The sequence below is a fragment of the Rhinolophus hipposideros genome, assembly GCF_964194185.1.
Source record: "Rhinolophus hipposideros genome assembly, chromosome: 11".
NCBI classification, from domain to species: Eukaryota; Metazoa; Chordata; class Mammalia; order Chiroptera; family Rhinolophidae; genus Rhinolophus; species Rhinolophus hipposideros.
Window position 1 is genome coordinate 62,473,973 of NC_138057.1, and position 23,417 is coordinate 62,497,389.

At 44.7% G+C, this 23,417-nt stretch overlaps 1 protein-coding gene across 1 annotated transcript in view; it reads right to left on the reverse strand.

The window, feature by feature from the left end:
• Window positions 1–23,417, reverse strand: part of PTPN3 (protein tyrosine phosphatase non-receptor type 3) — a 129,046-nt gene that overhangs the window by 100,364 nt on the left and 5,265 nt on the right. The window lies entirely within an intron of this gene.

The following is a 23,417-nucleotide window of genomic DNA, read 5'->3' on the forward strand; positions in this document are numbered from 1 at the left end:
CCCAGCTTTTCATGTGGCTGTCCCCCTTCGGGAAGAGGCCTTCCCTTACCACCTTACTAAATTCGCCCCTGCCCCTGGACACTTCATATCCTCACTTTATTTTCTTCACATTTACCACTATCCATTAATTCCTTCAACAAGTAATTATTGATCATCTACTCAGGATCTTCACGTGTGAACAAATAGACCATCCCCGCCTCCACCCCTCCCCCCGTGGAGTTTGGAAGAAGAGAGGCAAGGCAACACAATAAACATGCAAGTAAGCAAGCTACGTAGTGTATTGGGAGGTGATAAGTTCTACGAGGGAAAAAGGGTAAGGAGACCTGAGGGTGAAGGGAGTGCAATTTTCAATGAGGTGGTCAGATGGGGTGACCTTAAGAAGGTAACATTTCAGCCACGCAGGATAAATTGGAAAGAGCATTCCGTAAAGAGGGAATAGCCAGTGCAAAGACCCTAATGCACAGGACCGCTTAGGAAATGGCAAGGAAGGCACAGTAGCAGGAGATGAGGCCAGTAACTGACTTTTCCTCTGATTTGCTTACTTATTGTGTATCTGATTGCTTATTGTGTATTCATCTCCGGATTTTCAGCTCTGGGACTGTAGTCCTGCCTGTCTTGGCTGCAGTGTCCCAGCCCCTACAACAGCGCCTGGCACACAGTAGGTGCTCAAAAATGATTTGTTGAATGAATATGTGAAAGAAGGGATGGAGCGATGGATCGATGGCTGGAACCATCCTGTCTGGACCCGAATGCTTGAGGTCCAGGGGTCCGGTAGGCCTACAGCCATATGGCGGCTGCCAGCAGCACCTGGTACCCCACTTCGGTCCTTGTCCCCGTGTCGCCCATCCGGGGGAAGAACCACAGGGGCTGGCGCCGCCAGAGCGTGGCGTCGGAGGAATTCCGACGCAGCCAGGGAGACCTAGGAACTGGACCTCCACCGCGCCCCGCCCCCGCCCCCGCCCCCGCCCCCGCCCCCGCCCCGACCTCTGGTCGTCGGAAAAACCTGGAGCTGTAGCACTCAGCCAGCACCACTGGGACGGGCGGGGTGCTCACTGGGCATGCTCGGAGCTGGGCGGGGCCGGTGCGCCCGGGAGGCGGATCCTCCTGGCCAAGCTGAGGACTACCCTGCAGAACACCGCGGAACCCCTCTTAGATGGGGGGGTGGGGCTAGATGCGACTGGGGACTTGTTTTGTCAAAGCTCAGTGGGAAAGCTGGGAATTCAGAGTCTGCGAAAGGCATTCTCTGTCCTCTTCCAGCTGCTGTGTGACACAGGGCAAGCAACTTACCCTCTCTGTGCCTGAAATACGAATACCTACCGGTTGAATCTGGACGGGATTGAATTAAATCAAGAACGTGAACATTTAGTACACTTTAAAGATCCATTTCTTGAGTGCCTACCTCAATTATCCGTCATCCTCATACTAGTTATCTAAGTGCTGAGATGAGGAAATTGAGAGCAGTGGACATGTGAATTCTTGGAGTTGTCTTAATTTGCATTCCACAAGGACCTAGGTTGAAACTACCTTTTCTTTCCCCTCAGACAAATCATTAGCTTAAACAGTGGTCTCAAATTAGAGCTAAAACATATCTGTACACCTAAGGAAAAAGACCAAATATATCTAAAATTGTGCATTTCAAATTACCATAACAGAAACAGAAACAAAAGGAAAGAATATCTCCAAAACTGGAAATGTTGAAAATGGAGGAATGATTAATTAGGTTATGGTATATTTATGGAAATAACTATTTTACACTAAATAAGACCATGCTACCATAGGGGAAATACGACGTTTTCCCCTGTTGTTAAGTGAAAAAAAAGCTGAAAACACAAATGCACCGTGTAAAAATTTTGTGTATACATTCACCAGGACTTACAAGGGGATATGGAAATATGTGATAGTCTGATTAGGGGGTAGTGGGATTGGTTTTTCTTTTTAAGTTTATTAATGTCGTAATGTCGTGTTTGCAATCATAGACATTTGAAAGATCAAATTAAAAATTCTTAAAGTTTTGTATAAGTCTTTTAATAATAACAATAATACCTAACCACTAGTGTCAAGCTCAAGTGTAATCAGTATTTTACTCATACGCTGTCTTTACTCCTTACAGAGTGGGTGTTTTCAGCTCAGTTTTACAGAAGAGGAAACGTTCAGGAGCTGTTCACAGCTGGTAAGAAACAGGGTCAGAATCTGAACACAGGTTGTTCTGACCTCAAAGCCAGGGCGTTAGGTTTTATAGTACTGCCTCTCTGTATAGTAGGTTACGATGTATTGATCATTTAAAAAAATCCTACATTATACCATTTTGTGTCTTTTTTGCCATATTTTCTCTACCCTTTGATGTGTTTGTAGGCCACAGATTACCTTTAAATGTTCTGGTCTCCTGTCACTATTTTATTCTTGGGGCCACAATGTTAAAGTCCATCCTTTTAAGCTGTTGCACCTGGAGTGACATGATATTATTATCAGCAATGACAGTTAATCTTACATCATAAACTCCCAACAAACCTTATGCAAATAAGGCTTTTGGATGGACATATAATCTTCTTAGTCTGTGTATTGAATGAACCCAGCCAAATCTTGAGTAAATAGAGGCCCCATTGGGAATAGAGCTGTCCCGAGTCTCAGATAATGAGACCAATCCAGAGAGGACCCACACAGATTACTGTCCGTGGCAATCATTTTGGAGGCAGAATCTCAGTATAACGGAACCATGTGGTCCATGGACTCCTCAGGACTTGGCTGTGATGAAAAGATACATAGCTGCTGGTCATTGATGATGTTGACAGAGAGAAAGCCAGGGCTCTAAAAGTAGCCTTCCTACTGCTGATAAATTAAAAAAAAAAAAAAAAAAAAGTCAGCTCTCTTTTTTTAACAGTGCTGGTAGACTGTACCTGGCCCCCAAATCACTAAATTACAACAACAACAAACACAAAAAGTCAAAGAGGGTCATTTCATTGGAGAGGAAGAAATTCTGCAAACCAAATATGCATTACTGGTAATGGGCCAGATTCATAAAAGTGAAGAGAAACAAGAGATGGGCAACTGCACAGTTATTAGCAGCATTCCCAGAAGCTGCCATTTGGACAGAAAATCTGGTGCCAAGAGCTGCATGCAAACAATTGGCTGGGGGCATTTATAGGAAGAGTTTCCTGGAAGAATCACTGAGGATTGTCATTCACATCAAGACTCAGGAAGTCTGGGTACCACGTGGACCTCTCTGAATGATTTACAGGGCAAGGCTCCCAGTTGAGATGCTAATGCTCATCAATTATTTGTGCTGTTAATGCAAGCTCAGGAAGGGCCCAAGAATCCCTAAATATGTGGTGCTGTTATAATGACAAGTGAAAAGAATTCAATGTAAAATTAGCATAGTATAGCTTCAACTGTGTGAATTGCTCGGTTAAAAACCATATAAAATTGTCATTTTGTAGGTCCACAATGGTTAAACATCCACAATGTCCTATGTTTCGACTTTATAAGATACACAGAAAAAAGACCAGAAAGAACTTCATCAAAATATTAATGGTGGCTCTGAGTATTGCGTTTACAGGCAGAGAAACAAGATACAGAAGGTATCTTTTATAAATTAGGAGAATTTCAAGTCTTTGGGTTTCTATTTCTTTGTATGTCTTTATAGTTCCCTAAATCTTATTTTACAGTGTGTTTCTTTTATTATCAGGAAGAATGAAGCAGACTTAAAAGTCGGCAAACTGAAGAAAATGATGTAAAGAAATGGAAAATAGCTGCTCTGGAACTGTACGGAAATGTGAGTTTCCCCTCACAGAGGGTGAAGCCCGCCCTGCCTGTCCAGTGGTGGCAGATGGCAACAGGATGTCTGCTCCTGGCCCAAGAGGGAGAGAGAGGAAGAAGTGGTCAGTGGTCAAGTCAGCAGCCTGTAGAAAAGTGTTAGTCCAGCCCGGGACCCTCATTCCTTCAACCTGTATTCCTGGGACTCCAGGAATTCATAGATCTCACTTTGAGAAACAGATTTTTAAGGCTAAAGTTTTATCCATTATAAAAAACACACAAAGTCTTCCCATTGCAAATTATTACTGCCAAAGAATTTTGTCTGTAAAACTGATAAACAAATTTAGCATGAATACAAGAACAGAGATGAGGTGATTGTTGTCGATTCATTCATTCATCAGATATTTATTAAGCATCTACTGTGTGTCAGGCGGTGCTCTTCTCTTAAGTGCGTAGGAGACATCAGTGAACAAAACAAACACTAATCTCTGCTCTTGTGGGCATGCATTCTAACAGGGCAAGTCAGACACTGAACAACACACATCATAAATAAGTGAATCATATATATGTTAAGAAACCAGGGTTAAAGGCAACATGGAGCATGATGGAGGTGGGGTGAGGAGTTGCAATTTTCAATAGGATTGAGAAATTTAATCACTTAAGCAAACACTTCAGCAGAGACCTGAGGGAGATGAGGGAGCTGCTATTCATGCAGATATCTAGAGCAAGACTCTTCTGGGCAGAGGGAGTAGCCAGTTCAAAGGCCCTTAAGGGATCATGTCTAGAGGAAGGGGGCTGGTGGGGCAAGCAGGAAAGCTGCATGAGGTGAAGCCAAAGAGGTGCCAGGAGCCAAAACCTGAACTCCTCCCACCCACCTCCCGCCCACTGTCAGCCCCAGGAAGGACTCAGCCTTTCCCTCTGAGCTGGATAGAAGCCAAGTCAACCTAATGGCTGCCAAATGTGCTTGACAACACATCAAAGAGTTAAATGCTGTCCTTTTAGACGGTCACTGTATGATGACTGTTACCACAGATTTAAGTAAGGGGACCGAAATCATGTAGCAGCCCTCTGTGATAAGGGCGTCAGCCAGAGGCTCCACGTTATTAGTATATTTTAAACATTATCATAGAAATGGAAAGATAACATTAAACGAGCATCTCAGAGGGTTCTCAGACCTTCAGGGTTGCTTAAGTGAACCCTCAGGGATACATGGACCTGTGTTTCAAAAACTCCTGGCACACCTGCTCTCGATCTGACAAAGGACCAAATGGATCATGACAGACCCCCAGACCCCCACACAGATATGCTGCTGCATGGAAACCGGAAATGTAAGTCGGACACTTCGAGATCCTGCTTTGGAAACTCAAAGCATTGAGGCTGCTTCCATCAGCAGATGGCTGTGGCTTTAGAAGCGAAGAGAAACGCTGAGAAAGAAAATTGGCATCCTGTACTGTGGTGGACTCTATTCAAGCAATGGCCTTCCCTGAAAGGGATGGTGTCATCTGACAAAACCCAGGGAAAATGGGTTTGTCAACTGTCCCAACCACACCTTCAAGGTTCATATGACTGACAACACGAGGAGAAAGAGAGAAACGCCAGGCAATGTAGAATCGTAATACAGAGGTCAGGGCTTTGAAAAATCAGCAGTGATAAAGGAAACCCTCAATAATCTTTAATAGAATATTCTAGGGAGAAGAGTCAGGAACAATACTGAAGGCAGCATGTCTTAAAGTTTGATCCAGGAACCGCATATCAAGATCACCTTGGGTGAAGGAGTCCTTGTGAAAAATAGCCTCCTGGCCTCAGTGCAGACCCTGTGAATCTCTCATTGCGGGACCCAGGAACCTGCATTTTATAGTTTGCTATAAGAATCTTAATGCATGCTGAAGTTTTATAACTTCTGCCCTGTAGCCTGCAATGTGTATACTCCAAGAGCATAGTCTGAGTAATAAACTAAGAGGATGGGAAGTTCTACCAAGAGATATAAGTCTTATAGGTATCACTGATGCTTGGATAGATGGGACTAAATACCAGAGCATCAACTTCTTAAAGGAAGTGCACATATAAAGGGGTTGATGGGGAGGGGGAGAGGAGATGGATAGAGGGCACCCCTACAGGCAAATAGGGATCCCTAATAGAGAGCTGTCAGGCTCTCTGCTCCTGACCTTGGATCTCTGACTCCAACCATCTGACTATGCTCTCCTGGGGCCAGGAGCAAGCGAACAATGTGATCGGAGAGGAGGTGGTAATGGTGTAGTCGTAATGGTGGTGATGTTTGCTAGGAGGAGTAGACCTTAAACACATTGAGGTGTGTAGTGTACACACAAAACTGAAACTGGTAAGGTCATTAGCTCCCAGAGGGGAACTGGATAAGTGGGGACAGGGGAAGGAGGGGTGTTTACTTTTCGCCATAAACCCTTTTGTACCTTCTGAATTATCTACCATGCAGTGTATAGCCTACTTAAAAGTAAGTTCGCTCTGGAAAAAATTAATGATGCATGCATAATATTTTTAAAAAATTATTTTGTTTTACATTTTGGCTCCCTCTGAATTTTGCTGACCAGTGTAAAGCCCAGGTTACCTGACAAATCAAGGCTCTAACATAGGTCAAGAATTCTTACTTCTATTGGAAATGTGTGTGGCTGAGGGATGGAACAGAAGAAAGAGCTTTGGGTGAGGATAAAAGAGAAAGAAAAGTCATTTCAGTGACCTCAGGATGAAGAATGATGCTTTCCTGACACAGCTGGTAACAAAATGGCCAGAGAAGTTAAGATGGACTAGAAGTCACATCCATGAAAAGATGATCATCTGAAGCCTATTCTTGCTAGGCTGACCATTCCATCCCTGAGATGCTGGAAATCTGATCTGGGACCAGGAGAAAATTGTGTTCCCAGCTCTGGTGACATTTCAAGAACAGGTTACAATGTTCAGCCCGCCCAGTGCTCTGGTGACCTTCTAGTGTTTCATGGATAACACACCACAGGATTTCCTCAACTGCACCCTGGCGTCCGGCTGGGATACCCCTCATTTTTTCCATGGTACACAGTCATTGCATCGTAGTCCAAACGAGTGTCCAGCGATGCCTCTGTAAACATGAGTCACGTGAAGTGAAAGGAATCCATTTTCAGCCAGGGACAGCAGAGTTCCGAGGCATATCATCTTTACATATGGGATCCAGAGTCCCGTGGTTTCCTGCCGAGATGCCCCAACACTGTTCAGGGTGGACTCCAGGAGGAAGTTCTCCAGCTATCGTATCAGAAAACAATACCCTCTCCCCATTTCTTCACCTCTTGGGCTTCTCTCAGTTTGATCTTTGATGTCACCACCTAGCCCAAGCTTGGTCATCCCAGCCCAAGCACCGGCATAAATCTCTTTCTCTCTTTCCATTGAAGAATGAAGGCCACCCATATCAACCTCCCGAAACAACTCATTCTGCACTCTCTGCCTGTTGAAATCCTATCCATCCTTTAAGGTCCATCTTACCAGTTACTCTCCTGGATGATCCCAACTGGTTATGAGCTCTCTAACCCCTGTACCCCAGGTTATTTGGTCTATTCTTTTATGCTCCTCATCTCATTTTGACTTGCATGTAGTTATTAATATTCGTGTCCCTTTTGGAAGGCTCTTGGAAAATCCCCTGAATGGGGTCAAAGGTCTTCCTGATGCCAAGTGGGCTGTGACCCTTGTTTCAGTACAAGGAATGCAAAGGGAGATGAGCAAGCACCTTCTGAAAAACATCTTGCCTTTCTGTAGTAAACAAGAAGAGTTATGGTGTATCTAACGTCCTGGAATTTTGCTTGTGGGCTTGATAATTAATCGACTAATAGATAGAAAGGAGATACAGGTAAATGTAGATAGATAGGTAAGGGAGAAATTATTCAATAAGATATAATTAATCTGTGACTAGATATCACCATGCACTTTCAATTTCTATGGGAAACAATTAAAGGAATTAGGACATCCCCCCTGCCCCTCCACACCTGGGAGTCACCCAGCTGTGCTGGCAGAAGGTGCACAGGTTAAGGACACACCCCTTTCTTTATCTATCTGCATTGCTGAGTGAGCTAATTCCAACCAGCTCTGAGGCCCATGACCTCCATCTTTAGACAGCAGGGCTAGGAATAACAGGATGAGCAAAATCCATCATAGAAATTACTAGGGTGTCTTGGGGTTTCAGTTTCACCTCAATCTAAATCATGCAGTTTCAACCATGAGCAGGCTGGCCCAAGTTTGTCAACATTCGTGACAATATTTTATCCTCACACTATAGAATAAATACATTGAGGGCAGCCTTGGTATCTCTCTCAATCTTGTGCAGTCTGATTAACCATCTTTCTCTGACTGCCTAGGCAGGCTCAGGAGCCCTTCCTTCTGCATCTAGATTCCATTAGATTCACACTTAATACATTATATACAATTGAGCAGATCTGCTACCTCAACCGTGAACTCTCTCACATCATTTCTTATTAGGCTGGGAGCTGAGATAGAATTGGGTACTTACTAACAGTGATGAGTGAGAAAATCAGCTGAAATTGGATTGCCTTATTGATATGCCCAAGTCAGATCAAGTCCCTTGACTTACTAAGGCCAGTGTATTATTTTCCATTACACTTGGTTCAGTGGCGTAAAAGAAATGTACATAATACTTGTACATATTTCAAATGACAATTCATATGAGGAAATAATTTCCCAACAGTGTTATCTAGTCTCTTTCTCAAGTTCCCTGGGTTGAGGTCAGTCTTTGTAGTTAATGTTGGGTTCCTGACCCAAACACAGTCTGTGCCAATTATGAAAAAAAGTCAGTTTTCCATGGTTTAGATAAGGAGGTGACCGTGGGAACATGTTTAGCCCTGTCTCTGGTTCTGGTGAAGTCACTGAAAAGCCAGTGCAACCTGGCTGTCCTGTGATCCCACACGGAAATGGTGATAGACAAGGCCTGTCAAGCAAGAGGAAATGGACCCATTCTGCAAAGCCAGCCTTGGCATATAAAGCAGAAAAAAAAACAGCCATCCCATTCAGGAGGAAAAATACCTTGTTAGATATTTATTAAGAAACACGGAAATAATTTGGAAACCTGTGCTATATAAGGAACTGTGCTATATATGGACTTAAACTATTCAAATCCAAATGCAGACAAAGACTTATGAACAGAAAAGGGGTATAATTTTAGCACCATTGATTATCATATAGCTCAAAATTATTTTACAAAGGGTTTGTAATGACGTAGGAAAACGCTAGTGATAGAGTTTAGATGGAAATTGTAAGACATAAAGCTGTGTTCATAGCAGAACTTTGTAAAGAAAAACACACTTATGCACATTAAAATGAAAGTATACTAAAATGTAAAGAGTAGTTATTTCTAGATGATGATATGACTGATGTCTTATTTTGGGGGGGAGGAGGGTTCTATAATGGAATACCATAGACTGGGTGGCTGATAGACAACAAACATTTATTTTTTATAGTTTTGGAGGCTGGAAAGTCCAAAATCGAGCTGCTGGCAGATTCAGTGACAGGTGACGATGTGCTTCCAGGTTCATAGATACCTTTTCACTCTGTCTTCACATGTTGGAAGGGGTGAGAGGGCTCTTTTAGGGTCTCTTTTATAAGGGCACTAATCCCATTCCTGAGGGCTCCACCCTCATGACCTAATCACCTCCCAAAGGCCCCACCTCCAAATAATATTACATTGGGGATTTGGCTTCAATATATGAATTTTGGGGGGACACACACATTTAGTCTTTTACAACTGGTAATTTTAATTTTCTCCTTTGTAGTCTTCAAATCTTTTATAACATACGTACAGCACTTCCAAAAGAAGAAGGAAATCTTTTAAAAAATCTATGGAACCAATAGCAAACTAAAAACTTCAACTTTGCTCCCAGGTAATTGTGTAGGAGGGTTATTTTTCCGCAACTACAGCAGTGACCACAGTGCTTTCATGACTTCTGTGGAAGGTTTAACTATGGTACCAAAGCTATCCATCGTCTCCTCCCTGTCTTTACACTCGCCCTGGCAGTCCTGCGGCGTCCTAGGTTCCCCATGAGTAGGGAAGCTCGTGAGCCGTGGAAGTGCTTAGCAAGATCAATTGGATTCCTTCCCTTAGGAATTTAAACTGGAAAACACAGGGAAAGAAGTGAAAAGACACACAAAGAGATCCCAAGATCAAGAGACAGCCAGAGTATCTGTGGTCAAATGGTGCACTAATGACCCCCAAACAGGTGACTTCCTGGTGTCCACACTCCTATGTAGTCCCTTCTCACAATGAGACTCAGCCACAGTGATTTGATTTGAGCAAGAGGACATCACTGAACATGACACAAATAGATATTTGGTAGACAAGTCGTCTTTGGGGCTGGCCCTCTGGGAACCCTGAGACAACCATGCTGTTAGGAAGCCCGGGATGAGGACTCTATGGAGAGAGGTCCAGCTGAGCCCAGGCAAGATCAGAAGAACCACCGGTCAACATACCGAATCAGGAGAAATTAAAAAAAAAAAAATCACTGAGGTATTAAATCTTGGGAGTGGTTTGTTACCAGCAATAGATAACTGGGAGTCACAACAGAAACTCCTGTTGCTGAGACCTTGCATTCTCCTGTTTCCAAATCATTTTTATTCCTGGCTAGCCCGGGTCCAGCTGAGTGTTGGTTCTGGGATTCCTTGAGATTTCCATCTTCCATATTGGCCCCTAGAGCCTATATGGATTATTTCAGCCCCTGCATGATTTTAAGGCAGGAGTTGTCAAACCTCAGATTTCAAAAAGTTGAGCCCAAATGCGAGAGTCCTTAGGGGAGTGCAAGTGTTTTTAGGAGAGGGGTGTTGTGGGTCTTGTTCACCATTGCACCCCCATGCCTGGAATGGTATCTACCACATAACAAGACCTGAAGAGATATTTGTAAATAGATGAACATGCAGATATTGGGAACTTGTTTAAAATACAGATTCCAGGGCCCCCCCTCTGGGTAGTCTGATTTGGTAGGTCTGGGTTGGGTCCAGCAAAACGCGTTGCTATTAAGCCACCTGTGTGATGCTAAAGCCGGTGGCCTACAGAACACATTATCACCAGCAGGGCCTCAAGTTATTGTGTGACCAAAAAAGACCAAGTGACCAATTTTCCAGCTGACTGTGCCTTTGAATCACCTGGAAGGCTTGTTCATGACATTAATTCCTGGTCCTCAACCTGCCAAATCTGCAAAGCCCTGGAGGTGGAGACTTAAAATGCATTATTAGGTAACTCCTGGATGAATTTGATGCAGCTGGTCCACAGACTAAAGGGCACTTGGAAAGCACTGGCCCAACCAACACAATTCTCTGAAAGTCATTTGGCAGCCAAACACACTTTTCTCATTCCTAGAACAGAGAACACACACCTCCTTAGTTTGACAGGCTTTTGGAATTACTGTGAGAAGTATTTGTTAGGGACTCCTTCTAAGTCTAAATGTCTCATCAGTCAATCAGATGTTGGTAACATCTGCCTCTCAAATGCTGTGAGGACTAAATGAGGTAAGGAGGGTGATGGCACTTTGAAACTGAAACACCATGCCCAGGATTCGTAATCCTTTGATCATGAATATGTCAGGCAAGGGATTAAAATATTTTATCTATTTTTAGATAAGCAGGATTCGTTATGAGTTATCTTGTTCTGTTAAGGAAGGGAGACCTTTGGGACCCCTTAACCAGACCTTTGGGACCCCCTAACACGTTTCAGACACAGGAAACCCTGGCTACATTTCTACTTCCTTCCCCTGCTGTTCAAAGCCATGCATGGCTTGAGCGCCCAATATCACCTTGGTCTCTCCTTCCCCTGGCCTTTCTCCTCCCTCTCCTCCTGCCCCCAAGTGTCAGCTGTTCCAGAACATAAGTGCAGCCTGCTTGTTCACCTCTGCCACTAGCCCTGGCTCAAGCTGTGCACTATATCTGGAAGGTTCTTTATTATTGTCCACCCCCATCCACCTGGACCTTTCCTGAACGTTTGGTGTCTGTTGCTATCTTCCACCCTCCAGTCAGACAGAATTGACCAGCCCCTGTTTTTAACACCCACGGAACATTGATCCACACTCCTGTATCACTTGGTGGCACTTTCGAAGTCCAGAAGTCTATACCCCCTGCCCTGACCTCAAGGACAGGGATGTTTTCTTATTCATTCCAGTGTCTGGCCCCGAGCACAGTGCCTGGCACAGAGATGGGATTCATAAATATTTGTGAATCGGATGTATGAAAGTCAGGGGCTGCCTTTGGTGGGGTTTAAACTCCTAGGGAAAGAAAAGTGCTCGCCCCTGGCAGTGGTCATGTGTCTCTCTCTGAATCTCATTTTCTGCTGCTGTCCTTTGCCCCCTTTCCTTCCTTGCAGAGACTTATAAAAACCCCACAATCCACAACACGCTGGTAGCCTGGTCTTTAGCTGGTGGTGGTGTCCAGCAAGTTTAGAAGAGTTTGTCTAAGTGGGTATTATATGTAAATATAACATTTGTAGCATATATGATAATGCAATATGTGTAAATGTGATATGAATGAATACATTGAGACATTAAGGAGAAATCTCTTGAGGGCCAGTTCTGAATGTTTGATGCCTACCATATACGTCCAACTGGATGTCCCACAAACACTTCAGACTTAACCATCCCAAACTGATAGACCAGCTCCATCCCACAAACCTGCTCCTTATCCATTGACTGTGTCCAGTTGCCTGGGCTTCAAGCCCCAAGACGTCCCCCTCTCTTGCCATCTAAGGAAGATGTTCTCTCCATTCATCCCCACATTATTTCTCACAGCCTTCCTCAACTCTACCTTCTGTTTTAGGCCCTCCTTTTTTCTCACCAGGGCTCTTACAAATTGCCTACCAACTGGTCTCCCAGCTTCCTCTCATTTTTTTCTTGGAATACTGGTAACAGGTTAATCTCGCTAAAGCACAGGTTTGAACAAGTTACTCCTCTGCTTGAAAACTTACAAGGCTCCCATGGCCTTCTTACTGGATAAAATCCAAACTCCTTAGTCAGCACTGTATTTGGTGTTAATAAATCTATCCCATCAGATGCCCTCTCTTGGGAAGTGAGAATGTGAGAAGTAGGCAGCAAGAGGCATTCATTCATTCAACAAATATTGATAAGTACCACTATATGCCATGCACTGTTCTAGGTTCTGGGGAAAGAGTGAAGTCCTTGATTTTATGGAGTTTATATGTGAGGAGATAAAAAAAAAAAGGAGTCATTCATATCTGCTTTTAAGATGACTTCTTTCCAGAAAAGTGAGGAGTGTGGTAGATTGTGCAGATGGCATTGGCCCTAATTCTTCCCTCCTCCCTGCATCCATGCTACTTGACATGTGACCTTGAAGTAGTTTATATTAGAAGTAAATGGGCTTCTTTCTGCTCAGTTTTGGGCTTGGCCATGTGACTTGCTTTGGCCAATGGAATGTTAGCAACTGTGATGCAATTAGAGGCTTAAAATATGCTTGTGTGGTTAAGCTCCTCCCTGTTGCACTTATGCTTCTGCCATAAAAAGACTGCTGGTCCCAGGAGAATGAGAAAAAAGTGAAGTTGACCCAAACTGTGAATAAATGGTTGTTTAGGGGATGGTGGTTTATCATACAGTATTATTGGGACAACAGCTGACTGATACAAGGAACTTTAATTCTATCCTCCATGAGGTCACTGACATCTCTGCATTGGAGGTGCTATTTCAGAAGGGCTGGGTTGCTGCTGGGAGGGTTCTCATACTTCCTTACTTCCATACAAGAAACCTTTCCATACAGGAAGTATCTTAATCGAGGTATTTATATCAGTATCTAAAAATCTTGAGTATGTCTTTTCTTTGCAACCTGAGAAAGCCTAAGAGATGTCTCCCTTATCATAAGGCCCTCGAGGGCAGAGATTGTCCCCGATTGCTCTACTGGCACAGAGCATGGCGTAGTGCAAGGTACACCCTACCTAGCTGTGGAAGCAGATGGAACTGCTGTTAAAATCACTGAATTTTATGAAACAGTCTACCCTCGGTCCTCTCTTTTCGTGCAAGAGACTTGTCAATTCAGTCAATCTGTTCACTTCCCCATTCACCCACCCATGATGACTGGGAAGCCCTGGGATATAATCGCAAACTAGGCATGACTGATCCTTGTTCTTCTAGAGATCACAGAGTGACTATTCCACGGGAGTGAGATACAATCTGTCAGAGAAATGAGAGCAAGACACTGGAGGGAGTACAGACTAATCAATCCAGTTTGGTGGGTCAGAGGAGATTTCAAGGATAAGATGACACTTGAGATGAGTTTTGATAGGCAAGGATCAGTGGCTCAGGTCTAGAAGGGGAGACATTCTGGGAAAAGGTGAGCAAGTGCATGACCTTAAAAACTATGATGAGAGTGTAAGGGTGCGTGGGGTGGGGCGGGGGTGGGAAGTGATGGGCAATGAGGTAGAAACTCAGGTCTGGCCAGATGTGGAGAGCCTCATGAGCTCAGCAAGGAGTCTGGACTAGGTCCCGAGGGCACGGGGGAGCATTGAAGATTTTAAGCAGGGGACTGACATGTTTGCCTGTTTAAAAGATCCCTCTGGCAACAAGGACTTAGGAAAGGACAAGGAACCTTGTCAGGTCATTGCAGTAAAAAAGGAGGAATAAAGAAGACAACCTGATGTTCTGGTGGAAACCTAGAGAAGTGAAGGAATAGGAGAGTTAGGCTGAATGGATAGACCTGGTCGCTGAGGGTGGGAGAGGGAGATGTCGAAAATGGCTCCCAAGTTTCTGCTTAAATAACAGGGTGAATGATGACACCACTCACTGAGGTTGGGTGCCACGGGGGATGGACAGGATGGCAGAGGAGTCCCCTTAGGGTCATGTGGATCAAGGGGGATGGTGGGGCCTGCAAGTGTATGTCTCATAGGCAGCTATACACCCAAACTAAGGAGAGAGATGTGTTTGGGTGTCACAAGTTGTGTGATGCTGGTTGAGATTATGGGTTTGGTTTGGTATGTTGCCTGCTCAGAGCTGGTGCTTGCAGAAGCACTGATGAGTCATCCCACGTGGTAGGGATGACTTTTGGAGCCCCAGAAGAATCTCTTCATGGCATCTAAGAGGTTATCCTAAGAGGTCATCTAAGTGAGTAGGAACCATCCTTGTTCACTTTTGTGTTGCCAATACCCCCCACAGGGCCCAGATGTTAGCACATGCGTCTAATGTTGGATGGATGAATGAATGAATGAATGAATGAGATCCCCTTAGCCTTTAGAAAGGTCATAGATGGAGAACCAGTATTGTCAGGCTCCAAACCTGGGGTGACTCTATTAGTTCAATTTATGAATTAACCATGTTCAAAATTCCCATAATTCCATACTTTCCAGAGACACTCAGGGAATTTCTATGAGCACCTCAGGACAACTGCTTAAGAATACAGATCCCCAGGAGCCACAAATAGATATTTTGATTTAGTAGGTGTCGGCTGGAGCCCAGGAATCCACTTTTTAAATAAGCTCCCGAAGTGGTTCTGAAGCAGAGGCAATGTGGGCCATATTCTGGGAAAAACTACTCATTTCTCCATCTAGATCTGTTCTCTACTTTTTACTCATTCTGCTCTGCACTCAGGGAAGCTGCCTTCTGTGGCTTGTACCATCTGGGCTCCTTTGGTCTCTGGCTTCCATCTGGGTCCAACCAGTGGGAGTCAACAGCAGGAGAGAGATGGGAGGAGAGAGGGTGGGCTTTGCTTCCCCCAGCTCCCCTGCCAGGCTGGTTTGGCAGTGGCCGCATCCATAGCTCCTGTTGGGCAGACCTTCTCTGCTGGCTGTAGCTTTCGCCACACTCTGCACCAGTTCCCTTCCTTTGCCCCTTCAGGCCATGGGGTAACAGCTTCCCACAGCAGCTAGTCTCGGGCCACTTCATCATCTTTATTTCCCTTATCCCTACCCAGACCTCTAAATCATTTGTTCATTACATGCTCTCCAATTACCTCTTTGAGTGTGCCTTCTGCTTCCTGCCAAGACAAGAAAACAAAAACATTGACTGGAAAGAGTCAGGAATTCTGGGCTCAGTTCAGTGCAGTTCAATTCAATTCTGCAAACATTTACGGAGCGAGGTCCTCTGGGTCTGGCTCTGTGCCAGGAACTGGGAATCCAGAAAGTGATCCCGGCACAGTGTGGTCCTGCAGGGAGTTCACGGCTTAATGGGAGGGAGAGCCCGAGAATGCAGCCTGATGATGGAGTAACTCAGGGTAACACTGAAAGTATCGGAAGGACCACTATGCCAGCAGTGGCGGGCAACAGAGGCTTCCCAGAGGATATAACAGTAGAATTTGAGGGGCTAGAGAAAGAATGAGAGAGAACAATTTAGGCAGAGGCAGAATCATGGAGATGTGAATGGTAATGCCTCGTGTGGGCACCCAGGAGGTAGGATAGAGGGCAGGATCTTCTAGCTCACTCTGCTGGCAGAGGGATGCAGCAGAGCCTATATTTGTAGGACGTTCCCCTGGGACAGGTGCTAGTCAGGGTGCCCCCACCTCCAAGTGATCTGTGGGCTTCCACCCTTTCCCAACTGTATTGAGTCAGGTTCCTTTCCTTCTAAAGTTGGTCTCATTCGCCAGCATACCAAGACCCTCCTGCCTCCCTTAGACGAGTGTCTGGGAGAAAAGAGGAAAAATGAGTAGAGTGGGTCTGGGGTCCAGAAGGAAATTTATGGCTGTGAAAAAGCTCTGGTCTATGTGAAAAAGACCTTCTACTTGGGACTCCTGATTCTATAAACGCTCTCCATTGACTTTAAAGAAAGATGAGTCTGGCAAACTCTTATTCATACTTCAAAAGCCAACTGAGATTTTGCCTCCTCCAGGAAGACTTCCTGGAACTCCCTAACTAGTGCTCCTTCTGTTGTAGTCATCATAATCTTTGGTAATTTGTATGATCACCAGCCTATCTATTCCACTGGACTACCAGATCCTTAAACGATGACTTTGACCTATTTGTCTCGTTCTCTCTAGTACCCAGCACGAGGCCTAGGGCATAGTAGAGCATCAGAAAATAGTTGTTGAACTAAAGGAATTCTTGCTATATTAGAAGACGTAGTAATAATAGTGATATTATCAGCTTTATTGGAGGAATGAGGAAACTGTGGCTCACGGCAGAAAGGGACTTGCTCATAACCACACAACCTATAAATGACAGGGCAGAAGTGGGACTCGAAACCAAACAAACCTGTTGATTCCAAGGGCTGGAGAATACATGGCTGGACACCTCACCCACACAGTCACAGGGTGGAGTGGCTGACCAGTGCTGATCAGTCAGGAGATTGAGAAGAAGAGCACACATTGATGGAGCAATTACTCTTTGCCAGGAATTGTTCAGAGCATTTCATTTACATTAACTCACATAACCTTGTGAGGTTATGTATATAATCATCACCTGATTTGACAGATTCAGTCCAGAGACTCGAAGTCATTCAGAAATGCCTCCAGGGTCATTTGGAGACCAAGAAGAGGCAGAGCTTGCATTGAAATCCAGACTTATGAACCAAAGCCCAAGCTCTGAACTATTGCACTTGCCCAAAGGAACATGACACCAACCTCAGGTTTAGGAAGAAAGAGAAAGCACGACTCAATGTTAATATGTAAGAAATTTATAAAGAGAAATATGCCCCTACATGGCAAAACAAACAAATAAATGTTTTTTGTTTTTCTTTTTTAAAAGGATAATGTTTCTAGAACTACTCTAAATTATACAAATTGACGGTTGTGGAACATTTAGAGCATTACAGAGTAAATTGCATGGGCCTGGCGGAATGTGCTCGTTCTCCTGCTGAGCAGCCGTGTGATCCTGGACACATCTCTTCCCTTCTCTGGCCTTCATTTATTTCTTCCTCTTCCAGAGCTTTCATGAAAGAGCTTTCATGGATTGGGCAAGTACTGGGCCGTTTGTATCAAGCACAGTCTTTTAGCACCCTCTACTGTCCAGTTGCAGCACTGTCAGTGGTGTTGTTAGATTGAAAGGAGAGACTGCCATTATGCCTGCAAGGAGTGGTGAGCCACCAAGGGCACCCCCGGGAGAAGACCATGACATGAAGCAAAAGCCAGTCCTATACCAGCCCATCCGTGACTTAGAAGTTCTGTTGATGCTGCCCACACAATTTCAATTGTTTTCTGAAGTACTTGCTCCCGAGTGCATGTGTCCCCACACTCTCACTCCCATACAGTACTGCCCCTTTATCACAATTATCACATTGGACGGCAATTACCTACCATGTCTGTCTTTTCAAGCGTAAGGCCTGGTGTTACTCACATGTACATTCTCTCCCTGCCCCCAGTAGAGTGTATGATGCACAGGAACTCAATTCGTGATGAACCGAGAGAAGAATGAATGAACCAACAAAGGAGAGAGAGAGCCTCCCTGGAGAAAGGCTGGGGTGGAGAGGAGCAGTGAGCTTGGAACTAGTGAACCTCAGGTTCAGCAAGGTTCCCAGATGATCTCACATTGCACTGGCATCTTTTCAAAGTGGGAGTGGGGAAGAGGTTTCGGGAAGGGGGCAAATGGAGGGCTTTGGGGGTGCTGTGTAGGGTGTTGGATACTGTACGGGGGTTCATGTCGTGCAAATGCATTGAGCTGTACACTTATGTGCACTTATGATTTGTGCACCTTTCTGTTGTCCTTTGATAAAAAGCTTACGTAAATCTGACTTGCGAGGGGTGGTAGGAGATAGGTCTCCTTATGCCTTCTTTCATCCAGAAGTAGAGGCAGGTGGCAGGTGGTTGAGTTTCTCTGAAAGAGCCATCTCTGTGTGCTGTCTTAGAGTCTAGCTTCTGATCACCTTCTCTCCTGAAATCAATCTCCTGGGGTCAGACCTATTGGACTTTTCCAGTTTTTGACACTCTCGCCCACTTTCCCTTTCTTGAAATACTCCTGCCCCTTGGCTTCCAGAATTCAATGCTTTTGCTAGCTTTGGCTTCAGCTCCATCTCCTTTGCAGGCCCTCTCTTTCAAGAACCATTCCTTGAAGTTCCTGAGTGTTCTGGGCTAGGCCTGTCCTGTTTCTAACTCTGCAAATTCTCCCTGGATGATCTCATCCCCTCTTATGGCCAACCCGGTGCTGATGACTCACAGATAAATAACTTGAGCCCATGCTTCTCTCCTGAGCTCTGGACCACTTAGCCACCTGCTTCTTTGAGACTCCGCTTGAACATCTCAGTGGTAACTCCACTTGTGGGGACAGAGCCCCAGAGAGCATTTCCTGGCTCTCGGCCTCACACAGAAAGGTGCTGGCTCGGGTAGTAAATGGCCATCAACTGTGATTGGCTGGCCATCAGCTGTAACCAGTGGCCGTCAGCTGTAACTAATGAGCCACTGGGCACTAATATAACTGCTAGCAGAAAAATGGGGGCTAGCAAGAAGATGGGGGCTCAGCTAGCAAGCGCGGATTGCAGTTAGCATGGTGGATTGCAGCTAGCGAGGGGAGTCAGTCAGTTGGCAGAAAAGCGGACAGCAGGTCACATGTCGTGTGAATCCAGCCTCCAGTGAGACTATAGTGGTATGACAACCCTACCTATGGCTCCGTGGGTGTTCCTTTTTGGCCTCGCCATGTCCTGCGTTCTTTTGTGGGGCGCGGGATCTGAGACCCTGCCTGTCACCCCGCATGACACCATTCAACATGCCCCGGGATGGAATTCACTTTCTCTCTGCACCCCTATCCAAACACATATTCCTCCTTATGTGTTCCTTATTTCAGTAAGTGGCCCCACCATCTACCTGGGCTTGGGCTTAATTCCCTGTGCTAGGCTATATTATTGTTTCACAAATTGCTCTCCCTTCCCTTTCTGTCGGGGAGCAGAGTACACATCTGCACTCCACTGATTTGGGCTTATTCCTCGGTCTTGCTTTGAATGAAAGAATCACTATGTGGCCGTTCCCAACAGAGGCTCTAGTGGCATTGTGCTAGGAGGCATTTGTGTTTCTGCTTCCCACGGTGCTCCTGCCATCCATTGTGAGAAGAGCATGCCACAGACAGCTGTTGCTCCTTCAGCCCAGGTCCCTGAGCGGGAGGGATGTGGGTCAGACCTGAACTTGACCTGTAGCCTGGAGCTGCGCTCAGTAGAGCTAGGTTGAGCCTTGCTGACCCATAGATCCATACGTAAGAAATAAAAATGTTCATTATTGTAAGCCACTAAGATTCATGTACTTTTTTTTTATCTCCTCACCCCGCTCCCCACTGAAGCAAGCCTTTTCAATTCTACCTCCTACATGTGCCTTGACACACGCAAGGCTTCCATATTCCACTGCTGCAGGCCTAGCCCACGATTTTATCTTCTCTTTCTTGGACTCTTGCAAATCTTTTTTATGGTGTCCTCACATTCGATCTTGTCCCTTCTAGTCTAATCTCCATACTGAAGCATCATAGAAACAACCTTCATGAAATCCAGGTCTGTTCCAATCCTTCTTTAGGCACCCCAGGGCCTGCTGTCACTCTTAGTAAAACAGCCAAGTCCATGGCACTCAAGGCCCATAACCCTCTGCACCCTGTGGCATCTCCGGCTCCCCTTGCAGCACTTTTTGGTCCTTTCCATGCTGTCTACATGGTCCTCTTTCAGTGTCTTGAAAGTCCCATGCTCTTTCTTGCCCTGGGCCTTTGCCGTGCCTTCTCCTCTGCCTGGAACACAATCCCACTTCCCTTGTCCAACTTCACCTGAATCACACCTGTCATCCTTCTGAGGTCAATTGAGTAATGACATCCTTTGGAAAGTCCCTTCTGATGCCCATTGGTCTAGGTGAGGTCCATTTTGTTTTGGTTCCCATGGCACCCTGAGCTTTTCCTACCAAAAACACTTGTCCAACTATTTTCCAGCTCTAATTCAGTAGACTTGATCTCCCACACAAATAGGGAATACTAGGTATGTTGTTGATTCTCACATTCCTGTTGTTTAGAAAGGAACCTGGGCTCATCTTCAGGAGCTCAAATGTTGTTTGTTGAATAAACATTATGTGAAAATAGTAGAAATGAGCCAAAGAAGTCCAAGATGGAAATGAAAACCATAGAAGGGACTCACTGTCTAACCTCGTCCTTTCATTGTACAGATGGGGAAATTGAGCCTCAGAGAAGGCTTGACTAGACCAAAGTCCTTGAGGCTGTCAGAGGCTGAGCTGGAATTTGAGGGTTTCGACGGGGACAGCCTGGGTTTCGTTTGCTGTCTGATTTGTCTAAGAAACAAAGGTTTCTTAGAGTTTTAGGATGAGGAGCATTAGGATCACCTGAGAGAGTGGTAGACTCTCAGGCCCTGCCCTAAGCCCACTGAATCAGAATCTTTACTTAACAAGATTTCCAGGTGTTTTGTAGACACAATAAAATCTGAGAAGCATTGGTTTCACAGACCAGGGCTACAGGGTGCCTGGCTTAAAAGTCATTCCAATTCATGCAGAAGAGCCAGCTGGTAAAGTGGAAAAGAAAACCTAGCCAAAATATCGTGGCATTCAGTGCAGGCTGTAGATGAAAGCTCCTTTCAAAGCTCCAGATAGTTTGGAAGTCCAAGGCCTGGCCTGATGGAGGGCAATGCTTCACCTTCAGGTGAGCTGAATGAAGAGGTCTTGAATAAGGCCTCCCAGAAGCACAGCTCATCAGCAAGCCTGGTGATGCAAATTTCCAACTTGCATAGCTATTAAATTATATTTTTACAAACATATTTATTTATACAAACAATTCCACCGTGCCATCTGAGGTGGTGGTGAAAGTGGTATATTCACACCCTGCTGATGACATTGTCAGCTGGTATAGCCTGTTTGGTAAACACTATAATGTGTTGCAATAACTATAACATTTTTTACCTCCTTGGACCAAGTAATGCCATTTATTGGGTATTAAAATAATGCTAAGGAGCTAAGCCAACAGAAGTGAGAAAGCTATATGTATGAAGATGTTTACTACAGCCAACAGTGAAAAATACTAAATAAAAAGGGAATGGCTGAGCACATAATGATATGGTATTTCATGAAGGCCATTTAAAATTAATTATAACTAATATATCTCACTTCACCTGCTTGGGGTACACTGGTGGTTGAGACATGGTCCCTGGATTTTCAGTTCTGACTCTAATATTTACGGTGTGACTCTGGGCAAGTAAATGTAAACATATTTTAGCAACTCTTACTTTGGTTAATTCTACCTTCCTTGTGAATGAATTCTCTTTCTTAGCACTGGTACTTCTCTTTTTCAGTGTTGGCTTTCGTCACATATTTGGCAATTCTTGGCTGCCTTGTCTCCTTTGACTGTAAAAATGTCTGGTAAGCTTACGATAGTGGTAGGAATCACTGCCAATGGTCCAAATCACTGCCTCTCATCATCGTTGAGGAGATAGCCTGGCCTCCAGTAGGGAGATTCCTTGTCCCCCACTCCATGAGTTTTCTAGAAATCTGGAGCCTCAGAATCTCCACTCAGTACTTCCACTTAAGAGAGCTGCTGCTGTCTGTCTCTCATGAGGTCAGGGAATGGCCGACAGGTCGAGCTGCTCCTTAAAGTGGTTGTTAAATCACGGCTTTCAGAGCAGCAGTGTCAGCATCTCCTGGAAACTTGTTAGAAATGCAAATTCTCAGGCCGCACCCCAGATCCACTGAATCCGAAACTCTGGGGTGGGGTGCAGCAATCTATGCTTGAGTTCCCTCCCCAGGTGATACCAGGGCTCATCCCTATAGAGGACCCCAGTTATCTCCTGGACAATCACTTTTTCTCTTCTTTTACCCTTTTTCACAGCAGAAATTCTTGCAGGTACAGGCATACCTCATTTTATTGAGCTCCACAGGTGTTGCGTCTTTACAAGTGGAAGGCAAGTGCGAAGATCAGGATAGGACTCCCTTTACTGAGATGCTTGCTTCATCGCCATGGTCTGGAACTGAATCCGCAATATTGCCAAGGTACGCCTGTGACTCGCTCTACTGCGCTGGTCTGGAACTGAACCCACAGTATTTCCAAGGTATGCTGGGTTTCAAGCTGAAGTTTCTTTCTTCCTGTTTCTCCATCCATCTGATTCCAACTGCTTTCTATCATTCAGAAATTCCCCACATTTTCTAGTGGGTTGGTAACACCCATTCTTGCTTTCCACTGTTCTAGTGGATTTTTATTTTCAGTTTTGATTGTGGTAAAATACGTAGAACATAAAACTTACCATTTTAACACTTTTAAGTGTATAGCTCAGTAGTGTTAAAGTACATTCACATTGTTGTGCAACCATCACCACCATCCATCTCCAGAACTATTTTCATCTTGCAAAACTGAAACTCTATACCCATTAAACGACTCCCTAGCTAATGAATTTTTTAAGCAGAGTTTTTCTGTCATTAAATGGAATTTTGAGTTGAAATTGAGGTGAACAGATGCATGGGCTCCGTATGCCATATTTTAAAAAAATGTGGTTAAATAAACATAACGAAATGTATCATTTTAACCATTTTTAGGTCTATAGGCTTTAAATACATTCATATTTGTTGTGAATATGTGACAACCACCATTACCCTCGTCCAGAACTTTTTCATCTTCTCAAACTCAAACTTTGTACCCATTAAACACCAACTTCCCATTCCTCCCCCATACCCACCCCAGCTCCTGGCAAACATCAGTCTACTTTCTGTCTCTATGAATTTGACCAAGTACCTCATATGAGTGGAATTATACAGCATTTGTCATTTTGTGACTGGCTTATTTCACTTAGCATATGTCTTCAAGATTC